Source organism: Engystomops pustulosus, chromosome 2 (genome assembly GCF_040894005.1).
Source record: "Engystomops pustulosus chromosome 2, aEngPut4.maternal, whole genome shotgun sequence".
NCBI lineage: Eukaryota > Metazoa > Chordata > Amphibia > Anura > Leptodactylidae > Engystomops > Engystomops pustulosus.
In genome coordinates, this window is record NC_092412.1 from 151,582,411 (window position 1) to 151,607,885 (window position 25,475).

At 43.0% G+C, this 25,475-nt stretch overlaps 1 protein-coding gene across 1 annotated transcript in view; it reads left to right on the top strand.

Moving 5' to 3' along the window:
• The first annotated feature begins 6,402 nt into the window (after positions 1 to 6,402).
• The window catches only part of LOC140118691 (lethal(3)malignant brain tumor-like protein 3), a 58,313-nt gene continuing 39,240 nt past the window's right edge, over positions 6,403 to 25,475 (top strand). Inside the window, exon 1 of the mRNA XM_072136898.1 lies at positions 6,403 to 6,472. The gene's annotated coding sequence lies outside the window, so the exon portion shown is untranslated. The remainder of the gene's footprint in view (positions 6,473 to 25,475) is intronic.

Consider the following 25,475-nt stretch of genomic DNA (forward strand, 5'->3'; position numbering starts at 1 on the left):
CACAGAGCTGGTGTGCATGTGCGCCGCACCACAAGAGCCGTTGTTGGAGCGTGGACAGGTAAGAATCGTTGTGGTTGTCGCTAGATGGGTGCCCCTGCATCCAAAGATGTGGGCTGCAAAAGCACACATGACACAATGAACCTTTCCATGCTCCATGATGTACTATTACGGCATGGAGATCAACAGAAAGCGCTCCATGCCGTAATAGTATTAATAGTAATCCGTCATGGACCCATTATTTACATTTGATATCACTATGTTGGCTGACATGGTGATTTTGCAATGAAACTAGGGTGGCGTAAGTAGAAGACACTCCTGCCCACGTCGCCCAACCAATAGGAGTGGTTCTGCCCTAGAGATTGCTGTGATTGGCTAGTCTCCAGTGGCACCATTGTACTTTTGGAGTCACTGGAGAGGGGAGCAGATGCCTACAGTGTCACATTTACACTACACCTCCTCCTATCGTTTTACCTGATCCCCTCTTGATACTCTACTGTTTCCTTTGTATTCCTTGCATGATAACTCTTATCATCCATAACTCCCATCATCCAACTGTCACTTCTGAACTCAAACACACTTTTCAATGCACTGAATGCTGGATCTACTTTTCAGCATGCCATTTGAGTAGCGCTGCACCATATTCTCTGTAGTGGTAGTTTGTTATCCTGATTACTAGTTAGGTGCATTTGTGACGCTTTATTACGTGGTCCACATAGGTTTTTTTTTTTTTTTTTTTGCGCCATATAGTTAGGTGCACTTGATATAATTTTGGCCTGTGTGCCATCTATTAGGTGCATATTGTGTCATATATATTTAGGTCTAGTACAATGTCCCAAAAAATAATTTACTGTGATGGAGGTGTATAACGTAATGGCCTGAGATACTGAGTGGGTTACCTGGGATGAATGCCGGTTTTTCCTTTCATCCCCCTCATTCGCCAGTGAACTGGAAGAACCCTCGAGAAGATGCCCTAGGACTTCTGCGGAAGAAGTCCCCGGGGCTTGTTCTGACCCCACATGGGAGACCCCAAATAATTATGCCCCTCAAGTTCCGGACTTTATGGGCCACCCTGAGATACAGTTTGACACAACAGGGCTCAGAGCAGTGGACTTTTTAAGATTTTAATGAAGTTAATGAATTTGATGATATTCCAAATCTCTATGCTGCACAACATATTGCCAAAAACTCCACTTCTTTTTATGCACAACCCCACAGGTGGACCCCTGTCACTGCAGTTGAGATTAAGAAATATTGGGGTATAATACTGCTTATGTGGCTTGTGAAGAAGCCCACAGTCAGGGACAATTGGATTACAAACATATTATACCACACACTGCATGACTACAAGTAGGATACGCTTTGAAGCTATTACATTTTAACACACAGTGCCCACCCAGAGATGACCCCAGCTATGATTGGCTATTCATGGTCAGGCCAATTAAATGACAAGTTCATGTAGGCATATACTCCCCAAAACAGGTCCACACACAGTACAATTTTTTTTTTTAAATCTGTTAAAAGGGTTTTCCCACAAAAGAAAATTCTCACATCTCAATCCCCTAGTAAAAATAAAAATAATAATTTAACCCTGTACTTTACAATGTTACTCTGTGTGCTGTATTAGCTCCTATCACTCAGTGATGGTCAGTGCAAAATCCCAGGGTGAGGGGACTCTTTAAGTAGACACATTATGATCTATCTAATTCTGTGGGGTGACAATGTGGTTATATTATCAGGGTTCAGGTGTATATACACTTTCATCTGATTTCTGACGTTATACTAACACACTGACACGTAGAAAGAGAGAGGAGACAGATCAGAGATGCATGAGATGTCTATTACAGGCATGACAGATAGAGGCTGACAGACTTTTACACTGTGAGCTCTGCTACATCTCACAGATGTGTGCCTTCCTCCCCCTTCCCTTGGATCCCTTATCTCCTTGTAGTTTGCAGCCTCTCTCTGCTCACAAAGTGAACAGTGTGAGCTCCGTGCAGGGGGCGTGGCTACAGGCTGAGAGCAGAAAGACACAGAAATCTCAGCAAACACGACAAAATCCAAGATGGCGGCCTGACCCTTAAGTCAGAAGTTACAGGGTCATGTCTATAGGCAACTGAAATTATGTACACCAGGGCTGATAGAGACAGGTTGGTCTTATATCTGTGAAATGCTGTATTTTTGATATAACAGTGAATTAGAGAATGTATTATTTTTCTATCTTGAGTTGCAAAATTAACCCCTTAAGGACCAGGCCATTTTTAGTTTTTGCGTCTTTATTTTCACTCCCCACCTTCAAAAATCTAAAACTTTTTTTATTTTTCCATGTAAAGAGGTGTGTATGGGCTTGTTTTCTGCATAACAAATTGCACTTCATAGTGGTGGTATTTAATATTCTATGCCGTATACTGGGAAGCAGGAAAAAAATTCTGAATGCAGAGAAAATGATGAAAAAACACATTTGCGCCATTTCTTGTGGGCTTGGATTTTACGGCTTTCACTGTGTGCCCCAAATGACAGGTCTTCTTCATTCATTTAGTTAGTACAATCATGGGGATACCAAATTTGTATAAGTTTTATGTTTTCATACATTTACAAAAATTTAAAACTCCTGTACAAAAAAAAAAAATTAATTTTGCCCTCTTCTGGCGCTAATAACTTTTTCATACATTGGTGTACGGAGCTGTGGGTGGTGTCATTGTTTGCGACTTTTGATGACGTTTTCCCCACTGCTTCTCAAGCTTCTCAATCACATTCTGCTTAATATATACATCTAACTCCATTTTAATAGTAGTATTTAGCAGTCACCCAGCCAATGCCCCGCAATGGTCTTCCAGAATTGATACAATATTTTTGCCACGGCAAGCTGTTCAGTCCTGCTGACATATAGCTCCCCCTCACACACACATAACCCAACACACATATTTTGGTATCTTGCTGGACTTTCACTTCAAACTCCTTCTGTATCAAATGACCTGTCTTATTACACTACTCTTCCAATGCTGGACATGCCCAAAACATATGCATAACATCCACCCCATCAGATAGACACTGTGGGCAACACGCATTATCCTTCAGTCTTATCATCCACATCACCACAGGGGTCCGATAGGCCCTATGCATCAAAAACAACTGGGACCGTCTCTGCACTACACTCAACAACACCTTACTTGGAGACTCCAAAAGTCTATACCAACCACCCTGCCAATGATAAGAAAGTAATCTCCCAGAACCAAACTGTGTCTGTAAGCTATGATATAGTTGTAAATACTTATAAAACATAGACCTAGGCACCCCAAATTCCTCCTCCTGTCTCCACCTTTGGACATCCTCTAATATATACACCTCCGCTAAAAAAGGATTATCCAACAACTGAGTAATTCTAATCCAGGAACCCACATCAGTCAGCATGCTTTCGGGTGAGGATATACTGTTCATGTGAATCTACTGAAGCCGGAAGGTACCTCCGGTCTTCATCCCATTTACATTGAATAACAGTTTTTTTTCACCCCCGGTTGTGTTATTTATTTATTTACATTTTGTATTGATTAGTTTCTGACTTTAAGTTATTTAACATTTGTCTGATTTTGGGCTTTGCTTGGGTATATTATATTTATGTGTATGTATTCATATTACAATAAAGTATGTTATGATTTTCTTATTTATGGCCTTGCAGCTCTTTTTCTCTTAGTTTAATTCTAATTTCGAAACAAACTGTGTATCTTATTAAAACAGCACTTAGGGAGCTAAACTGGGGCATTGTGCAAAATGTACAGGAGTTGTGGCATCAGCGTAATCTTAATCAGGTTTGCCCGACGTTAAGATAACAAAGGATGTTTGTTCCAAACCTGGATCATAGAGCGTATCACAAGCAACCTGGGTGCCAAGTACAGAGCAATATACTCTGACAAGGACCTAGTAACATATATTCCCAAATACTTAAAAACTCCTCCACTATCAGAATCCCCCATTCCTCAACTGGCCGAATAATTCTTGGATAGTGGTGCCAATTTTGTTTAGTTAATCCACAGACCAAAATAGTCCCCAAACTCATGAAGCAATTCCATCACTACTGGTAATGAATGCTGAACATCCGACAAAAATAACAGCACATCGTCGCGAACAACGCAATCCTCTCCTCTCCCCCCTTATACAGAAAACCTCTTATGCCAGTATGTTGTCTCATCGTACAAGCCAAAGTCTCAATGGCCAGAGCGAAAAGAAGAGGCGACAAAGGGCACCCCTGCCTTGTACGCCTCTGTTAATAGAACTGCCCCGAGATAGCCAACAGTGCCCTAGAAAAAAATATGGACCCATTGGATGAATTAGAGCCAAGTCCCAATTTGCCTAGCACCGCCCATAATTAATCCCATTAAATACTATCAAAAGCTTTGGCGGCATCCAAGAATACCACCACAGTTTCATCTAAATTCTCCTCATTGGCCTGCAGATTTAGAAAAGGCAGGCGAAGGTTTATGGCTGTGGACTTATAGGGTATAAATTCAGATTGGTCCCTGTGTACCGCCAACCCTACCACAGACCCAATATATTGGTCAGAACTTTAGCTAACAAGTAAATATCTGACACCAGCTCATAAAAGTCTGGTAACTGGGCATCCTTCCCCTCCTTAAGTAGCACCACATACAAAGCTTCTTAACAAGATGCTGGTAGACTGCCCTGATCAAAGAATTCCTTCAACGTTTCACACCACTGCAGCAACAATATCACCCCAAATTCTTTAAAAACCTCAAGTAGAAGGCCACCCATTTCCAGCGCGTTTTTGTCAATAGCCATTCCCCCAACACTTTTCCAAAGAGATTGCAGTCTCCAACAGCTCTCTCGCCTCAGCACAGTGCTTCAGACCGCATACAAATGACTTTCCTCTCTGGGCGTTCGCAATCCTAGCCAACAAGCTTGCCCTCTGTTCCCCTTCAACATAAAACTGTTCCTTAAGAAACATGGTCTTGTTCTCAGCCTGCTCCATCAAGTGCGCAGTCAGCTGCTTATGTGCATGTTCCGATTCCTGCATTCTACCCCGAATATGCCGTTCCTCCGCTTCCACTACTCTAACCTGCAAATCCCAGCCAATTTGCCTAGATCTAGATTTCACCTTTTTAATGTCTCTGACAAAAGCTCACTGCAAAAACATTTTCATTACATTCCAAAGCACCACTTTTGGCACCGATCCCTCATTGAACTCCAAATAATCTCTCAGGCACTCCTTACCAGTCCCCCTAGCAACCATAACCAAATTGCATGCATAAGCCATTCACCCTTATACCATATACCCCGCCTCCACAATTTATTTTCAGTAAAAGGGGAGAGTGGTCTGATATTGTACGCGGCAAGCAAGCAACATCTACCTCCACCGGTAATGTCCTCTCCGACCCCAACATCATATGTATATGGAAGAGGGAGCTATAAGTAGAGAACACACAAGAATATTGGCATACACCCTCATTACGTTTACGCCACAAGTCATGTAATCCTACTTCCCTAGTGAGTCTTCCAAGAGAGATTAAGGAATTTCTCTTGCGATTCCCACTACTAGTAAACCTGTCCACTCCTCACATTCTAAAATACTAATTAAGCAAAAAAAAATCTATTTATCACAGGTTACAATATAACTTTTATTCATAACATTTTAATATCAATAATTTCTTGTTTATATATACTAATGAAGTTTAAAAACACAGCCGAGGGGGGTTATTTTTGGTTCTATTTACTGGAATAAAAATACACAGCTCGAGCTATGATCCTGTATGTTGGTAATACACTGTAGGGATAACTGTACATCCCAGAATGACTTAACTGGCAGCACAATAACCTATAAAGCTGTTAATTTCACAGACCTGTTAGTGATTAGTGCAAACATACATTGCCAGACAAGAGTAACTGAAGTTGCATTACGCTATCTAGCTTATCTAGTCACTCGTCATACATTAACAGTCAAAAACATAACTTTGATTTATAGCTATGATCTTATTATCCAGATATGTAGTATTAGCCAAATATTCACCTCGGCTTATTAAAACCTAAGCTAACATAGCCACGCCAACAAGTTTTGTCGCAAACACAGCAATCTCAGGGGCTAACAGGGCTGCAGCAACCCTGGGACCAGATCAACTGATCTTTTAACACTTCACATCATGACGTCTCCTAGAGAAGACACTGATTAGAGGAAAGATTGGTATGATTGACATAATCCACTGCCAGATCATATCGTTCTCAGGATAAACATCAGTACTCATTGGTAGAATTGAGCTGACATACTTACCTACGTCAGCAGATCTTCTACTCAGTTCACTGTCTCAGTGTATGCATCCGAACTTGCAGACATGATAAATAAATTCAGTTTAAATGTGCATGCGCCGACTGGTAGAGTCTATAGCACAGGAGCACAGACTAGAGATGTAACTAATCTCCAACGCATATTGACCCTTACATCGTGTAAAATATTGGAGAGTGATGCAAGGTGAGTCTAATCTGTTACCTATATAAACCTATATTTAATGTAAACGATTAAAAATATAACCAGGTTCAACCAATGTAGATGTCGCGTCTGCTGTCTCCTCTATCCGTGCTGCTAGGATTAGGAGACACTGAGTTTTTCGTCATACTGCAGTCTGAACTAGGTTCTATGGCTGCCTGACCTGATGTCTGCTCGCTCCTTCCATCTGTGGCAGGGCAGAGTTTCCCTATAAGTGTCCAGGTTAGCCTGGACTCCTTGCTGGTCAAACTGCTATCTTACTGTGTTCTTTAGCTCTCTTGTATTCTCTAGTTTCTGGATTCTGATCTCTTGCCTGTGTTTTGACTACTCTATTTGGATTGTGATTTGGTTATTGTTATTCCCCGCTGCTGCCGACCTCACCTTATTGTGTTTGTTTGTCTATATTGTAACGTATTTACACCTTATCCAAGGAGGGAACGTCGACCAGTTATTGGCGTCCGTTTAGGGGGGACCCAATAAGTAGGTAGGGACAGATTGGGGGTCTCATTGTCAGGGCTCACTGTCCTTGTTTGTGTCCTGCCATTACAGTAGATGACAATAACAGTTACCAAATTGGATAATCATATGATACCCATATACATTTATAGTATTGATAGGTGAGGAGTGACATAACTGTATCATAGGTGTATTTCCTTTTTGTCTGGTGAGTTAGCTGAAGTATTTCTACCTATGATGTATTTATTATTTTTATTTTACAACTTGACTATATTACACTGTAGGGAATGATGATGCATTGAAGAGCTATATCAGATAAATGGTGAATATGTAAATCTTTCATTTACATATTTCCTTTCAGGCTCAGACTTTGTAATCGATAGATCCATCTTGCTTCAAGGTGAAGAAGGTGACGGCTCAGGTAACCTTTTCTCGGACCCATCAGATTTAAAGCCCCAAAAACATAGGTGTTCCAAATTGCCACTATGACGCAAAGTCATGCCCATTCTTGTTGAAATAAATGCAGTCGGCGACTATTCACATGTGAAAATTCGCCGGCAACAGCGAGTGCACTGGCGCGGGGACAGTAACGCCCCGCGCTGGCCCGCTCCTTGCCGCCAGTGCCCTCTGCTCGGCTGGCTGCGCCCAACCTTCAGGCCTCACTGGCGTGAAGGTGGCAGATTGGGGCAAATAGTCGCAAGTGCTAGCAATAAGCTAGCATTTCCGATTATTTCAGGGCCTGTATGCCACTGACGTGGCACAGAGTCCCTGATAAAAAGGCCCCACTAGATCTATTCGCATCCTGAAAGAACAAACAAGTCCCAGCTTTTTTCAACCTGTGTCAAGAGGGCAACCCCGAGGGGGTGGATGCTCTCTCCCAGCCCTGGCCTTGAGGATTACTGTACTCTTTCCCTCCATTTGCCTTCATCTCAAGAGTAATTCAGAAGATTATACTCTCACAAGCCAAGATGATCTTGATAAACCCTTTTTGGGAGAAGAGAGCATGGTTTCCCCTCCTCCTTCAGATTTCAGCAGGAGAATTTTGGACCCTTCCTCTGAATCAGGATCTTCTATCTCATTGACCAATCCATCACCCAAACATTTTTCATATGAAGTTAACTGCTTGGATGCTGAAAGACACATCTTGAAGGGGAAAGGACTTTCAGAGCCAGTAATCACTATTTTACTTCAGAGCAAGAAGGCAATAACATCAAAAATCTACCTACGTGTGGAAAACCTACTTGGGGTTTCTTAAAGGGGTTTTCCCACAAAAGAAAATTCTCACAACTCAATCCCCTAGTGATTATTACACAATAAAGCTCATTTTAACTCCTTACTTGTTACTCAGTGTTATTGCTTTTTTAGCTCTTATCACTCCCTAGGCTGCTCAGTGTAAAATTCCAGGGTGTGGACGGGGCCTCTGTAAGCAGACACATTATAATCCGTCTAGTTCTGTGGGGTGACAATGTAATTAGATTATCAGGGTACAGGTGTATATACACTTTTATCTGGCTTCTGACATTGTACAAACACAATGTCACATAGAAAGAGAGAGGAGACAGATCACAGATGATGAGATTACACAGAAGCAGACACAGGCTGACAGAATTTTACACTGTTACACTGTGAGCTTTGCTACATCTGTGTTCACACAGATATGTACCTGTCTCCCCCTTCCCTCAGATCACTTAGCTCCTTGTAGTTTGTAGTTTGCAGCTTCTCTCTGTCCTAACAGGAAGTGATCAGTGAGAGCTCCGTGCAGGGGACGTAGCTACAGCCTCAGAGCAGAAAGACACCGGAACTCAGCAAGCACGGCAGAATCCAAGATGGTGGCCCGACCTTAAAGTCAGAAGTTACAGGGCTGTGTCTAGGGAAAACTGAAACTGTGTACAGCAGGACTGATAGACAGGTTGGACTTATATCTGTGAAATTCTGTAGTTTTGTAAATAACAGTGCATTTGAGAATGAGTTATTTTGTTATCCTGAGTTCATATAAGGAACCTGTCTTCATGGGAATACCCTTTTAACCTCTTAGCGCTCAGCGTCCGATATATCGGACGCTGAGCAAAGTGCCTTAACGCTCAGTGTCCGATATATCGGACGCGAGCGCTACTTCATTTTCGGACGTCACCCTGTCACGAGACAGGGTGACACGTCGGTGGGAGGTGTCAGCATCACTTGGCGACACCCTACCGATGACATCACAGGACCAATTTGATTGGTCCTGTGATGTTGATCGCCGCCATTGGCTAATCCATCGCGATTGGCCAATGACAGCGATCCGTGACGTGTGCCGGTGACACGTCGGTGGGAGGTGTCGGCAACGCTTGCCGACACCCCACCGATGACATCACAGGACCAATTTGATTGGTCCTGTGACGTCGATCGCCACCATTGGCCAATCGATTCAGATTGGCCAATGACAGCGATCTCTGACGCTGGGGGGCTGATCTACTCAGCACAACCCTCTCTAACAGCACCATTTTGGTGTTGGAGTTGTTAGAGAGAGTTGTGCTAGAGAGCTGTCCCTGTACTGTACCCTAAAACACAAAATTACCCACCCCCCTGTACGTTTTCCCTATCCCCCACAACCGCACTTTTCAGTGCGATCCGGTAGGAGTTGGAGGAGTAGCGTTTAGGAGTAGCGAGTAGGAGTAAGCGTTTAGGAGTAGCGAGTAGGAGTAGCGTGGAGGAGCAGGCGTGTGTTGGAGCAGGCGTTGTGAGGAGGAGAAGGCGTGTGTGGAGGAGAAGGCGTGTGTGGAGGAGAAGGCGTTGTGTGGAGGAGAAGGCGTTGTGTGGAGGAGAAGGCATGTGTGGAGGAGAAGGCGTTGTGTGGAGGAGAAGGCGTTGTGTGGAGGAGAAGGCGTTGTGAGGAGGAGAAGGCGTTGTGTGGAGGAGAAGGCGTTGTGAGGAGGAGAAGGCCTTGTGTGGAGGAGAAGGCGTTGTGAGGAGGAGAAGGCGTTGTGTGGAGGAGAAGGCGTTGTGTGGAGGAGAAGGCGTTGTGTGGAGGAGCAGGCGTTGTGAGGAGGAGCAGGCGTTGTGAGGAGGAGAAGGCGTTGTGTGGAGGAGAAGGCGTTGTGTGGAGGAGAAGGCGTTGTGTGGAGGAGAAGATGTTGTGTGGAGGAGAAGGCGTTGTGAGAAGGAGAAGGCGTTGTGAGGAGGAGAAGGCGTTGTGAGGAGGAGAAGGCGTTGTGAGGAGGAGAAGGCGTTGTGTGGAGGAGAAGGCGTTGTGTGGAGGAGAAGGCGTTGTGTGGAGGAGCAGGCGTTGTGTGGAGGAGCAGGCGTTGTGAGGAGGAGCAGGCGTTGTGTGGAGGAGCAGGCATTGTGAGGAGGAGAAGGCGTTGTGAGGAGGAGAAGGCGTTGTGAGGAGGAGAAGGCGTTGTGTGGTGTAGTGTAGTAGGTGTAGTGTAGTGTAGGTTCTATACTATCCCCCCCATCATGTCACAAAAATCATATACTGATTTGGAGGTCTATTGTTTTATGGCCTCCGATACAGAGTCAGCTAGTGGGGACGAGTGTCCGTTTTATCTGTCTACCTCGTCCTCACAAAGCGACTCTGAGGAACGCCCGAGAAGGCGCTTACGCAGTAGTGCCGGAGTGCCCAGGAATTCTGCTGGAGTGCCCGGGACTTCTGCTGGAGTGCCCGGGACTTCTGCTGGGGTGCCCGGGACTTCTGCTGGGGTGCCCGGGACTTCTCCTGGGGTGCCGGGATTTCTCCTGGAGTGCCCGGGACTTCTGACCCCACATGGGTGACCCCCAGTAATTATGCCCCTCAGGTCCCTGATTTTACGGCCAGTCCTGGGATACGCAGAGACACGGCAGGGCTCGGGCCAGTGGACTTTTTTAAGTTCTTTTTTAGTGAGGACCTAGTTGGTCTGATGGTGTCCCAGACTAATCTCTACGCTGCACAACACATTGCCCAAAACCCCACTTCTTTTTATTCACAACCCCACAGGTGGACCCCTGTTAGTGCAGCAGAGATAGAGAAGTGTTGGGGCATAGTACTTCTTATGGGACTAGTAAAGAAGCCATCTATCAGGGATTATTGGAGCACACCCCGATGTTCCGCATGGCAATGAGCAGGATGCGCTTTGAAGCCATCCATAAGTTTCTGCATTTTGCCGACAATGCACAGTGCCCACCCAGAGATGACCCCAGTTATGATAGGTTGTATAAGATCCGGCCCATATTAGATTATCTAAATGCCCGATTTATGGAAGTGTATACTCCAGAGAGGCATTTATCGATAGACGAGTCCCTGGTACATTTCAAAGGGAGACTTCAGTTCCGCCAGTACCTGCCCAATAAGAGGGCAAGGTATGGTGTGAAGATGTATAAGCTGTGTGAGAGTACATCAGGGTATTCTTATAAGTTCAGGATATATGAAGGCAAGGATTCCAAACTAGTGCCCCCTGAATGCCCCCCCTTCCTGGGAATTGCTGGGAAAGTAGTTTGGGATTTAGTGCACCCACTACTGGACCAGGGCTACCACCTCTACCTGGATAATTTTTATACCAGTGTTACCCTGTTCAAGTGCCTCGCTTCCAGACAAACTGCGGCATGCGGCACTGTTAGAAGGAATCAGAGAGGTCTCCCTAAGTCGCTGCTAGGGGAAAAGCTCAGAAGGCATGAGAGCCGAGCACTAAGCAGCGACTCAGTATTGTGTGTTAGGTACAAGGACAAGAGGGATGTCCTTGTACTAACAACAATACATGGGCACACCACCACCCCTGCCCCTGTACGAGGTACCAGTGCAGAAGCCCCCAAGCCAGACTGTATTCTGGATTACAATAAATACATGGGAGGGGTGGATTTGTCGGACCAGGTATTACAGCCATATAACGCCATGCGGAAGTCGAGGGTGTGGTACAAAAAGCTGGCCGTGCACATCATGCAGATGGCATTGTATAATGCTTTCGTGCTACATCGATGTGCCGGCCAGAGGGGAACTTTCCTGGAATTTCAAGAGGTGGTAGTGAAGAAGTTGATTTTTGGAGACTAGGAAGGGGGGAGTGCTAGCACGTCTGGAAGCGAGGCCACATCACGGATTGTACCAGGGCAGCACTTTCCAGGAGAAGTTCCCCAAACAGCCAGCAAGGGAAGTACACAGAAGAGATGCAGGGTGTGCTCAAAAAGGGGCATAAAAAAACAAACCATCTACCAGTGTGACACATGCCCCGAGAAACCAGGGTTATGCATGAAAGATTGTTTCCGCATATACCACACATCCCTGGATATGTAATTTTACCCTGATACACACAGCTCACACAGCTTATACATCATGCCGCATGCCGCACCTTCCCTGCTGAGCTATACCGTGTGCCCAGCCACATGTGGGGTATTGCCGTACCCGGGAGGACCCACATCATGATTTTTGGGGTGTTTGTCTCCCGTGGCAGGAGCTGGGCACAAGATGTCATAATGGATAATTTGTACTATGCTCTATCCATTATGCATCATCCTTGGGGTCCACCTGTGGGGTTAAAATGCTCACTACACTCCTAGATTTATTCATGGAGGGGTGTAGTTTTCAAATAGGTTCAGTTTTCAGGGGTTTCTACTGTTCTGATCCCTAAGGGCATCTACAATTGTTTTATGATGTAAAAAACAAATTAAATGTCTGTGCTCCAAATACCAGTCTCTTCCGAGCCCTGCCGTGTCTCCATCTTGTAGCCTATTGCCACACATGGGGTATTGCCATACCCGTAATAATCTGCAGAATGATTTTTTGGGTGTTTATCCACAGTGGCATGAGTTAGGCTGATTTCATTTGTCACTACAATGACACATTTGAAAAAAACAATGCAATTTTTACACTGACCCATTCACTTTGTATTACATTTGGGCCAGCATCTTAGGGGTTAAAATGCTCATACAACCCTAGAACAATACTTTGAGGGGTGCCCTTTCCTAAAATGGGGTCACTCCTCGGGGGCTTCTAATGCACTGGTACCTCAGGGGCACCCCAACACCAGTCTAATGAAAAGGGTGCTCCAAAAGCTAAATTTTGCTTGTCCCTTCTCAGCCCTGCTGTGTGCCCAGCCTGTCAATTATTGGCACATGTGTGATATTGCCGTACTCAGGACAACCCGCAGAATGATTTTTGGGGTGTTTGTCTAAATTGCCATGGGTTGGGCACAGTATATTAGGCACTAAAATGAAATTTTTGCAAGAAAAACGCAATTTTTACTATGCACCATTTATTTGCATTCAATTTTGACCTGCATGTTGGGGGTTAAAATTCTCACCACAACCCCAGATGAATTCTTTGAGGGGTCTAGTTTCCAAAATGGTATAATTTCTTGGGGGTTTCTATTGCACTGGCACCTCACGGGCCCTGCAAACATGACATGGCACTCCAAATCCAAACGTGTAAAAACGGAGCTGAAAAATCAAAATGTTGCTCCTTCCCTTCTCAGGCCTGCCGTGTGCCCAGCCTGTCAATTATTGGCACATGTGTGATACTGCCGTACTCAGGACAACCCGCAGAATGATTTTTGGGGTGTTTGTCTAAATTGCCATGGGTTGGGCACAGTATATTAGGCACTAAAATGACATTTTTGCTATAAAAACGCAATTTTTACTATGCACCATTTACTTTGCATTCAATTTTGACCTGCATGTTGGGGGTTAAAATTCTCACCACAACCCCAGATGAATTCTTTGAGGGGTCTAGTTTCCAAAATGGTATAATTTCTTGGGGGTTTCTATTGCACTGGCACCTCAAGGGCCCTGCAAACATGACATGGCACTCCAAATCCAAACGTGTAAAAACGGAGCTGAAAAATCAAAATGTTGCTCCTTCCCTTCTCAGGCCTGTCGTGTGCCCAGCCTGTCAATTATTGGCACATGTGTGATACTGCCATACTCAGGACAACCCGCAGAATGATTTTTGGGGTGTTTGTCTAAATTGCCATGGGTTGGGCACAGTATATTAGGCACTAAAATTACATTTTTGCTATAAAAACGCAATTTTTACTATGCACCATTTATTTGCATTCAATTTTGACCTGAATGTTGGGGGTTAAAATTCTCACCACAACCCCAGATGAATTCTTTGAGGGGTCTAGTTTCCAAAATGGTATAATTTCTTGGGGGTTTCTATTGCACTGGCACCTCACGGGCCCTGCAAACATGACATGGCACTCCAAATCCAAACGTGTAAAAACGGAGCTGAAAAATCAAAATGTTGCTCCTTCCCTTCTCAGGCATGCCGTGTGCCCAGCCTGGCAATTATTTGCACATGTGTGATATTGCCGTACTCAGGACAACCCGCAGAATGATTTTTTGGCTGTTTGTCTAAATTGCCATGGGTTGGGCACAGTATATTAGGCACTAAAATGACATTTTTGCTATAAAAACGCAATTTTTACTATGCACCATTTACTTTGCATTCAATTTTGACCTGCATGTTGGGGGTTAAAATTCTCACCACAACCCCAGATGAATTCTTTGAGGGGTCTAGTTTCCAAAATGGTATAATTTCTTGGGGGTTTCTATTGCACTGGCACCTCACGGGCCCTGCAAACATGACATGGCACTCCAAATTCAAACGTGTAAAAACGGAGCTGAAAAATCAAAATGTTGCTCCTTCCTTTCTCAGGCCTGCCGTGTGCCCAGCCTGTCAATTATTGGCACATGTGTGATACTGCCGTACTCAGGACAACCAGCAGAATGATTTTTGGGGTGTTTCTCTAAATTGCCATGGGTTGGGCACAGTATATTAGGCACTAAAATGACATTTTTGCTATAAAAATTCAATTTTTACTATGCACCATTTACTTTGCATTCAATTTTGACCTGCATGTTGGGGGTTAAAATTCTCACCACAACCCCAGATGAATTCTTTGAGGGGTCTAGTCTCCGAAATGGTGACATCTTTGGGGGTTTTTTACTGTACTGTTTCTTCAGGGGCTCTTCAAGTACACTGTGGCACCACAAAATATTTGAAGCCAAATTGGCCTTCCAAAAACCCAATAGAACTAACTCTGTTCTGGACATCGCTGTGCGACGAAACAGCAATTGACATCCACATATCTGGTATTGTCGTACTCGGAAGAAGCAGGGCAAAATTTTTGGATGTATATTTGCCACAACTTCCTTCTGAATGTGTCCATTTTAGCATTTTAGGGCTAAATGAGAAAAATCATAATCAAAAATTGAAATTTTGAAATTTCCAATCCATTTTTTCGTATGCTTCCAGAAAAATATTTAAAGGGTTAATAGACTTCTCAAATGCTGATTTCAATAGGTTGAGATGTTAGGTTCATAAAATGGTGTTACTTGTGGGGGTATATAGTACATAAGTCTTTATAGAGCACTTCCAAACTAAATTTTTTTTTTCAAATTTCAAAAAAATCTGAGAAGTTGCTACCAAAACTTGAAACCTTCTCACATCCATAAAAAAAATGGAAACGTAAAAGAAATTATGGAAATAAAAAGAAGACCATTGGCAAAAGGTTTCTACGAGAGTGGGGGAATAGAGAGAATCAAAGGTATAAAATATGACTTTTAATAGATATGCACTAAAAGAATAACATGAATGTGTTGAGGTGATCGACCTTCACCACAAATAGGTATTTTTTTTATATTTTATTTAAAAAAAGTATCAACACAACTGGCCCCAGTTCAAAACCTATTGAGGTTGACTTAGACTGAGACCAGAGAAAGCAGCGGGGGTATAGGCTACTGAATATTACCATAAGCCCTGCATATAGCGGATGTCGGGCAAATATGGCAGAGCCACCCCTCTCACAGATGGTTCGATAAAATGCGGACAGCTAAAGATTAGCACCAGTATTCTAGCCGTATATTTGGCCTGACCTGGAGTAAACTTAAAATGTGTCGGAGGCTATCTGCTCGTGTCAATTAGTGGATAGGGGACTGCTAATAGGTCTCACTGGAGTAAAGGTAACTCCTAGCTGCTCGACCCCTACAGCTGTCAAATATTCGCTATCCTGAGCTAGCACTCCTATGATACTAGGACCCAACGCGTTTCCTGACTCACTAACATTCATCAGGGATCAGATATATTATAGAGAGATATACACATATTGTGTGATGGTACACATTCGCATAGCGTGTCCCCGCATTAATAACATTGTTATCATTGACATTCACTAACATTCATCAGGGATCAGATATATTATAGAGAGATATACACATATTGTGTGATGGTACACATTCGCATAGCGTTTCCCCGCATTGATAACATTGTTATCATTGCTAGCTCAGGATAGCGAATATTTGACAGCTGTAGGGGTCGAGCAGCTAGGAGTTACCTTTACTCCAGTTAGCAGTCCCCTATCCACTAATTGACACGAGCAGATAGCCTCCGATACATTTTAAGTTTACTCCAGGTCAGGCCAAATATACGGCTAGCATACTGGTGCTAATCTTTAGCTGTCCGCATTTTATCGAACCATCTGTGAGAGGGGTGGCTCTGCCATATTTGCCCGACATCCGCTATATGCAGGGCTTATGGTAATATTCAGTGGCCTATACCCCCGCTGCTTTCTCTGGTCTCAGTCTAAGTCAACCTCAATAGGTTTTGAACTGGGGCCAGTTGTGTTGATACTTTTTTTAAATAAAATATAAAAAAATACCTATTTGTGGTGAAGGTCGATCACCTCAACACATTCATGTTATTCTTTTAGTGCATATCTATTAAAAGTCATATTTTATACCTTTGATTCTCTCTATTCCCCCACTCTCAGTGAATTTTTCAAAAAGTAGAGAGGCCAACAATCGATATCCAGCTTCAGTGAATGTTCAAAAGGTTTCTACCCAAAAAAAATTGTGGTGTGATTTTTTGTCTAAAAAGTAGAACATTTGAAATTTTGAAAATTGTAATTTTTTTCAAATTTTTCCTAAATTTTTTAATTTTTACCCCCCAAAAAAGGAACAGTTCACCGAAATGATACTACCAACATAAACTAGAATGTCTCACGAGAAAACAGTCTCAAAATCACAGGGATATCTTAAATTGTTAAAAAGTTATTACCACAGGAAGAGACACTGGTCAAATTTCTAAAAAAAAGGACCGAGCCTTAACATGCAAACAGGCTGCGTCCTTAAGGAGTTAAAGAAGAAGGATCTCCATAAATCCCCAAATGTTTGTAACATTCTGGACTTTCTGCAAAAAGGGTTAGAGAAGGGCCTCAGAACTAGCACTTTAAAAGTACAAGTCTCAACTCTCAGTGCCTTCCTAGATCATAGTATCATAGTATATAAGGCTGGAAAAAGACACAAGTCCATCAAGTCCAACCTTTAAGAATTAAATAAATGTTTTATCCCCATAACCCGTGATTTTTTTCTCTCCAAAAAGGCATCCAGGCCTCTCTTGAACATGTACATAGAGTCCGCCATAACAACCTCCTGCGGCAGAGAGTTCCACAGTCTCACTGTTCTTACAGTAAAGAACCTTTGTCTATGTTGATGGTAAAATCGCCTCTCCTCCAGGCGCAGAGAATGCCCCCTTGTCCTGGTCACAGGCCTAGGTATAAAAAGATCTTTGGAGAGATCCTTGTACTGTCCGTTCAGGTATTTGTACATTGTAATGAGGTCTCCCCTCAGTCGTCTTTTTTCTAAACTGAATAATCCCAAATTTTGTAATCTGTCAGTGTATTCTAATCCCCCCATTCCCCTAATAATCCTGGTTGCTCTCCTCTGCATCAGTTCCAACTCTACTATATCCTTTTTATACACTAGTGCCCAAAACTGTACACAATATTCCATGTGTGGTCTGACCAGGGATTTGTATAAGGGCAAAACTATGACTTTATCATGAGAATCTATTCCTCTCTTGATACATCCCATAATTGTATTTGCTTTAGCAGCAGCCGCCTGGCTCTGGTCACTAAAATTAAGTTTACCATCCACCAATACCCCCATGTCCTTTTCAGCTCCAGTTTTACCAAGTAATTGACTGTTTAGAACATAATTATACTTTTTGTTTCCCTGGCCCAAGTGCATAACTTTACATTTATCTACATTAAACCTCATCAACCATTTCTCTGCCCACTCCTCAAGCTTCCACAAATCCCTCTGTAATGCTAAACTATCTACCTCAGTATTTATTACTTTACACAGCTTAGTATAATCTGCAAATGGTGAAACTTGACTGGCCCCAATACTGACCCCTGTGGCACTCCCCTGGTAACGTCAACCCAATCTGAGAATGTGACATTAATGACGACCCTCTGTTTTCTATCACTAAGCCAATTACTTACCCAAATACACAGATTTTCCCCTATTCCCAGCAGTCTCATTTTATATACCAACCTTTTATGTGGCACGGTGTCAAATGCCTTTGAAAAGTCCAGATATACAACATCCACAGCGTCCCCCAGATCCAGTCTTGAACGTACCTCCTCATAGAAACCAATCAGATTAGTCTGACAGGACCGATCTCTCATAAACCCATGCTGACGGGACTCACCAGGAATGGCCAGGTCAAAAGGTTTTTGAAAGCCTCTGAGAGGATACAGAATTATTCTCAGTCATCATGCCATGTTTTTACCGAAAGTGGTCTCAGGGTTTCTTAGATAACAATCCATTGTTCTTCCGTCTTTTTGCCAAGATGCAAAATCTCAGAGAGAAAAAGATTTCCATAATTTGGATGTGAGAAGATGTGTCCATTGCTACAGAGGATTTCCAGAAATCAGATCATTTACTTATCCAATTTCAGGGGAAAAATAAAGCCGGTAAAGCTACCATTTCTAGATGGATAAAAAAAATGCTATTTCAGACTGTTACCAGTTCCAAGGATTATCACCACCTAAAAACCTGCAAGCTCCTTCAACAAGAGCAGTCTCAACTTCTTGGGCAGAAAGAGCCTCTGCATCAGTAGAACAGATCTGCAAGGCAGCCGCCTGGAAGAATCCCTTGACATTCTTCTGTCTTTATAAGTTGGATATTAGTTCTTCCGATCTCTCTTTTGGGAGGAAAGTGCTCTTGGCAGTTGTCCCGCCCTAGTTACCACTCCTTTGTTATATCTCCTGTCAAGTACCGTTGTCGAGGTGTTTGAAAAAGATGAAGATTACTTTTACTAGTAATTTTTTTTCCATAACCTCCACAACGGCACAGAGTTTTCCCACCCTTAAGATGGTAAGTATTGTTAGTTTGCTTATGTGTTAAATATCGTCCTCGTGTGGCAAAAGGAATATGGAGAGATCTCACGAGCTGAGCTTTCTCCATACACACCGGGTAATGGCTGTATAAAACAGCCAACACCCGCCTGTCACTGCTGTGGTCGGTGCTGACACTGATCGCAGCAGTTAACCTGTTAATACATTTCCTGATCTCATAGGACTTGCCATCCACTAAAAAAAAAATTCTGAGATATATATTTACAAAATGTACAGGATTCACAAGGGAATGACCCCTTTAAGTCACTCTGAAGCCAGGAAACCCCACTACTAATTTTGTCTGTGAGATGACTGTGTACCAGAAGATCTTTGAGGTTCTTGCCTCTGTGGTCGGTTATGCTTGGAGTAACTGCATTTTGTAGGTCACTGTCATCTCTGATAAGTGGCTTAAAGTCACACATGATGTTCATAATCTCTTTGCTATATGTATTGAAGGTACCAATGCAACTCACAAATCTTTCTATTTTTGCTGTAATTGTCCCTTAACCAGAAGGAGACTATGGAGCACATTTACTAAAAAAGTCAGATTCATTAAAAACGTGCGCCAGAAATTATGAATCTGTCGCTTCCCTGCACTGGCCCAACAGAGTTCACTAACTTTTTTGTGGTGCACCTTTAACATAGGGCGTGCAACAGACTTGATCCATCTGAGCGCCAAAACGCCCACTTATTTGTGCCGCGTGGAGGCTAGCGCAGCTGTGCCACAGATAGGTTGTGTGCGACACAATAGTACCTGTGCAAGCAGTTTTCACCAAAAAGAACATGCAAAGTCTGACAGAAAACTGGCGCAAAGCCTTTAGTAAATGTGCCACTATGTCTGTTTTCGCTCTTTGCTCTCCTGAATGCTTTATGTAACATTCTTTTTGGATATCCTTTATTTCTAAACCTAGAATATAGGTTTATACATTCTCCCTCAAAAGCATCTATGCTCAAGCTATTTTTTCGCCTTTAACCCCTTAATGCCGAAGCTACTTTTCACCTTCCTGACACTGCCCATTTTTTCAAATCTGACATTTGTCACTATAAGTGGTTATAACTTTGGAACGCTTTAACATATCAAAGTGATTTTGAAATAGTTTTCTCTTGACATTTTGTGCTTCATGTTAGTTGAGAAATTTTGGTGGTATCTATTGCATTTATGAGAAAATCAGATGTTTGGTGAAAATTTGGAAAATTCTTGATTTTCGAAATTCAAAATGTTCTACTTTTTCTACACATAGTCATAACCGCAAAAAACGTAATAACTAACATTCACCGGATGTCTACTTTATGTGGACATGGTTTTTTATGCATACTCTTATTTTTGTAGGATGTTATGGGGCTTTGAACATTAGGTGCGATTTTTCACATTTTCATTAAAAAACACAAAATCCTGCTATTGAGGGACTTAAAGAGGCCTAAATAAAAGTAAAACCAAATAAATTACCCCATTATAGAAACTACACCCTCAACGTACATAAAACAACTTTTATGAAGTTTGTTAACCGTTTAATTGTTTTTGTATCGCCATCTTTTCAGAGATATAACTTTAATATTTCTTGGTTGACAAAGCTAGTTTAGGGCTTATTTTTTACGTGTTGAGTAGTCCTTTTCAGTGGTACCATTTTGGCGCACATAACTTTTTAAATCACTTTTGGAACATTTTTGTGAAAGGATTTTATGAAAAATTTATATTTTTGGCGAGTTTTTCGGGTTTTGTTTTTAAGGCGTTCACCGAGCGGGTCCAATAATGTTATTGTACAGATTTTTACAGACACGGCGATACCAAATATGTAGGGGTTTATTTGGTGATTTTGTAGGGTTTTTTTTTAACTTTATTAGATGTGTATAGGGAATGTTAGTGTTTAGGGCACTTTTAAATTTTATTTTTTAACAGGTTGGCTTGAAAAAGCGATGCTTTGATCGCTTGTTCAAGCCGTCATTCATATAATACAGTGCCCTCACTCCTAATGTTCTATATGACTGTTTGTACTAATGTAATGTAATATTATATTTGTATATGTCTCCTATGATTTGTAAAGTGCTACGGAATTTGGTGGCACTATATAAATAAAGATTATTATTATTATTATTATTAATAAAGATGTATTACACTGTGTTATGTAACACACTGAGCTGTTACAGCCGGATCCTGCTCCAGGAGAGGATCTCGCAGCCCTGGGACACTGGCAGGCCCCGAGGCTACGATCGAAGAAGCGGACATCACCGGCAAGCGTGTGCATGACCATGTCGTATAAGGGGTTAACAACCGCGATCGTAGGAATTTCTGATTGCGGGTGTTAGAAACAGGTGCCGCCTATAATATACAGCCGACACCTGCAGCTTCTGGCGCCGGCTCCATTTAGGAGCCAGCGGCGGAAGCTTGATGCAATAATACTGCAAAATGAGGGAACGCACCTTCAGCCATGCAATACTATTACGTCAAATGTCGGGAAGGGGTTCAATATTGGCCAACCGGAATCCCCCTTTATAGGTTATTGGTAGCAGTCTTGTTACAATATATTGTAGTATGTAATTTGTCAAATACATCCTTGGTAAAAGTCAGATCAAGGAAATTTATGGTATTTTAATGCATTTCTGGAGTGAAGCGCATATCATTTTGGTGAGTATTTAGTCATGAGACAAAATCATGAAAAATGTGTACATCACCCTCCCATCCCCTCACATAGCACCATATTAATTATCCAAGGTACATCAGGCAGCGCTGCTAATTACCACAGTATAAACTAGAATATGGGGGCAGGATGTAGACCACTACAAAAACACATTCCTACCGGAATATGTGACAGTGCAGTACCACATAAAGCCCCTCTGGATCAGAAAACAAGGAATCACACATAAAAGGCACTGAATTGGTAATCAACAAAGTCTCCCCCCTCGAGTATGTAGTATGAAATGCATGGTAACTGTAGCTAACCCATGCTCTATGGACCAGAGAAACAGTATCCTTGACAAATGGGTCTCTTGTAACCCGATGACTGTAGCTGAATGGAATTTTATATACTCAAATATGGCCCATTTTATTCTTCGTGTTTCCTAAGCCCCAGATATTCCAGGACAAACAATTTAAATGATTCTGCCATTGTGCCGTCTCGCCATCTTTCCTCCATCCCCCATATACAGCCGTACTGCCCTTTACAGGAAATAATCGTCATAGAATAGACTTTGAAGAGGTTGTCCAAGGGAATTTTAAAAAGCTCTTGGTGGGCCAGGATGGGGCGGGTTAAAAGAAATATACATGTACTTACCTCCGTGGTCCCTCCCAGGACTCCAGCGCTGCAATCTCTCCAGTACGTGCCCCATGTAAACAAATAGCCTGTCCACTGACTTCAGGTGTCTGTTCATTGGTGCTCCAGAGGTGTGTGGTTCTGCTCTGCTTTGTTCCCCGGGGACTAACACATCCTCTCATTAGGGTATGTGCTTGCGAGTACGTGCTCCAGGAATATAATAAGATTTTTGCAGCAGAGTTCTAGCAACCTGCGTCCACCATTTTCTGCTTGGCCATGCCCCGACATGGTATCATTTTAAGGATGACTTCATAAAAGGGCAAGGTATAGTGTAAAGATGTATAAGCTGTGCAAGAGTACATACAAGTTCAGGGTATAGGAAGAGAATGACTTCAGAATAAAGCCCCTAAAATGCCCCCCTTCCTGGGTATTACTGCAAAAGTAGTTTAGGAATTTGTGCACCCACAAATGGACCAGGGCTACCACCTCTACCTTGACAATTTTTAAACAAGTGCTACTCGCTTTCAGAAATACTGCAGCATGCATCACGGTTAGAAGAAATCAGAGAGGTCTCCCGTGGTTGCTGCTTAGGGAAAAACTTAGAAGGCATCAGAGCCAAGCACTATGCAGAACAAGGACAAGAGAGAGTTCCTTGTATTAAAAACAATACATGGGCACATCAGCACCACTGTCCCAGTACCAGTACAGAAACCTTTAAACCTACTTGCATATTGGATTATAAGAAGTACATGGGAGGGGTTGACTTGTCAGACCAAGTCAGTATTTTTAGCGCACAGAATTTTTTATTTTTTTTGTGAGGCCTTTTATTTTTTAACCCTATTTAGCATCCACTTGGGATAGCCTCCTGCTTCCAGTCCCTGTTTTATTTGGTGAGCTTCTGTTTCAAAGCCTTCCTGTTTCGAAGCAAGAGGCTACCCCAACTGGATGCTAAATAGGGCTAAAAAATAGTAGACAAAAAGGGTAGAAACGTTATACTACATAAGAAAAAACAGCATATTGAAAAACAAGGCAAAAGTACTTTTGTGGTTTAAAATGTAAACTGTGCAATAAAAACTGGGAAGTACTATCAGACAACTAAAAAAGAGATATCTGGAACATCTGGCTGATATCAACATTTAAAAAAAAACAAGAATGAAGAGAATATGACTGAGAAGAATAAAACAATCTCCAATGTAGCCAAACATTTTTTGGAATAGAGCAAATAGAATCTGCGGTACTATAGTGCCCCTGGTAAATAGTTATTGGCGGTACTTCAGTGGCCTCAGCCAGTAGGACTAGAGCAGTGATGGCGAACCTTTTACAGACCGAGTGCCAAAGCGACAACTAAAATCCACTTATTCACCATGAAGTGCCAACAGGGAATTTTATGCAGTAAATTATTGCTACTTATTGCTACCGTTTTTACACATCTTGCAATTGCATCGGCCCCCTGAGGCCACCAATACAGTTGAAATTCAGACTGTCATTGTAGCTTCTTTCCAGGGCCTTTCTGTAGAGGAAGAATGAAGGGTCCAGCAGGAGGACCTCCAAAGATAATGCACCTCTGTCCAAACTTTTTCACTTTTCCCGCAGTTCCAAATGGCCAATGAAGTGTCGCTTTAAAATAGCGCTGAGAGCAGCATCTCTTAAGTTGCCTGGGACTGCAGGAAGATTCAGTGGATTTGTTCCTGTCTGGTGAACTCTGTCCTGAGTGCCCACAGAAATGGCTCTGAGTGCCACCTCTGGCACCCGTGCCATAGGTTCGCCACCACTGGACTAGAGGTTCCAGAGGTCCAGAGGTTCCAGGGCTTCGCTAGCTACTATCGGCAGTTAATACTGCATTTCTCCTCTCTTGTGTCTCCCATTGTGGTGCTGACTAAGAAAAATGCTAATCCAAAACTCTGGCCTCCGGCGGCTGAGCAAGCTTTCTCCAAGCTGAAGTCTGCGTTTGTCTCTGCCTCCATTCTCACTTAGAGAGACCGTTCATGCTAGAGGTAGACTCCTCATTGGTTGGTGCTGGAGCCGTTCTCACTCAGAAAGGGCCCTCACTTGTGGCTTCTTCTCCAAGACCTTCTCTGCCGTAGAGAGCAATTATTCCATAGGTGATCGGGAGCTTCTGGCCATATAGCTAGCTTTGGAAGAATGGCGTTATCTTCTGGAGGGAGCTTGTCGTCCAGTCTGTATCTACACAGACCACAAGAATCTCCTTTATCGACAGACTTGTTGGTCCCTTTTCTTCACCCACTTCAACTTTGATACACTTTCGTCCTGCAGAGAAGAATATTAAGGCTGATGCCCTCTCTTGTGCCTTAGATATAATTGGGGAAGAACCGGTTCTCGGTGCCCTGGTGTGCAACGTTTTATCGCCCTCATTTCCTGTTTTTACTGGTGGCCAGATCTGGTCAAGGATGTATGGGATGTGGGCTCCTGCACTTCCTGTGCCCGAAACAAGCCATCTTGTCTTAAACCAGTTGGTGTTCTTCTGCCGTTACCGATACCCAGCTGCCCGTGGACTCACAAGGCAATGGACTTTATCACGATCTTCCATCTTTCTTGGGTAATACTGTCATCTGGGTGGTAACCGACTGGTTCTCCAAGATGTCACACTTTGTCCCTCTGCCAGGTCTGCTTTCAGCTCCACGCCTTGCCAGCTTGTTCTTCAACCACATCTTCCGGCTTCATGGTTCGTTTCCCGGTTCTGGTGTTCTCTGTGCAGCCAACTTCAAGTGAATTTGGACTTTTCTACCGCATATCATCCTCAGTCAAATGGACAAGTTAAGAGGTTAATCAGACCCCTGGCTGCTATCTTTGCCATTTTGTCTCCACCCGACAGGACAACTGGTCCACTCTGCTCCAATGGGTAGAATTCTCCTACAACTCCCTGGACTCTGAGTCTGCCAGTGCCACTTCTTCCTTTAAGACCTTAAAGGACATCTACCACAAGAATGAAGAATTGTGAACCAACCACACTGACGTACAGGTGTGTCAGGCTCCAAACGTCTTTATAGAGCCTGGAGCCCCTAAGGTTCACTTGCATATTTTTTAAAGCCTTTTTTTCTTGAAAACCAGGGTATTAGAAGATAAAAGGAGAACATATCCTTCCATAGGGGGCACACACCGGTATGATAGTGTGCTTGGTTTACAATCTTTCATTCT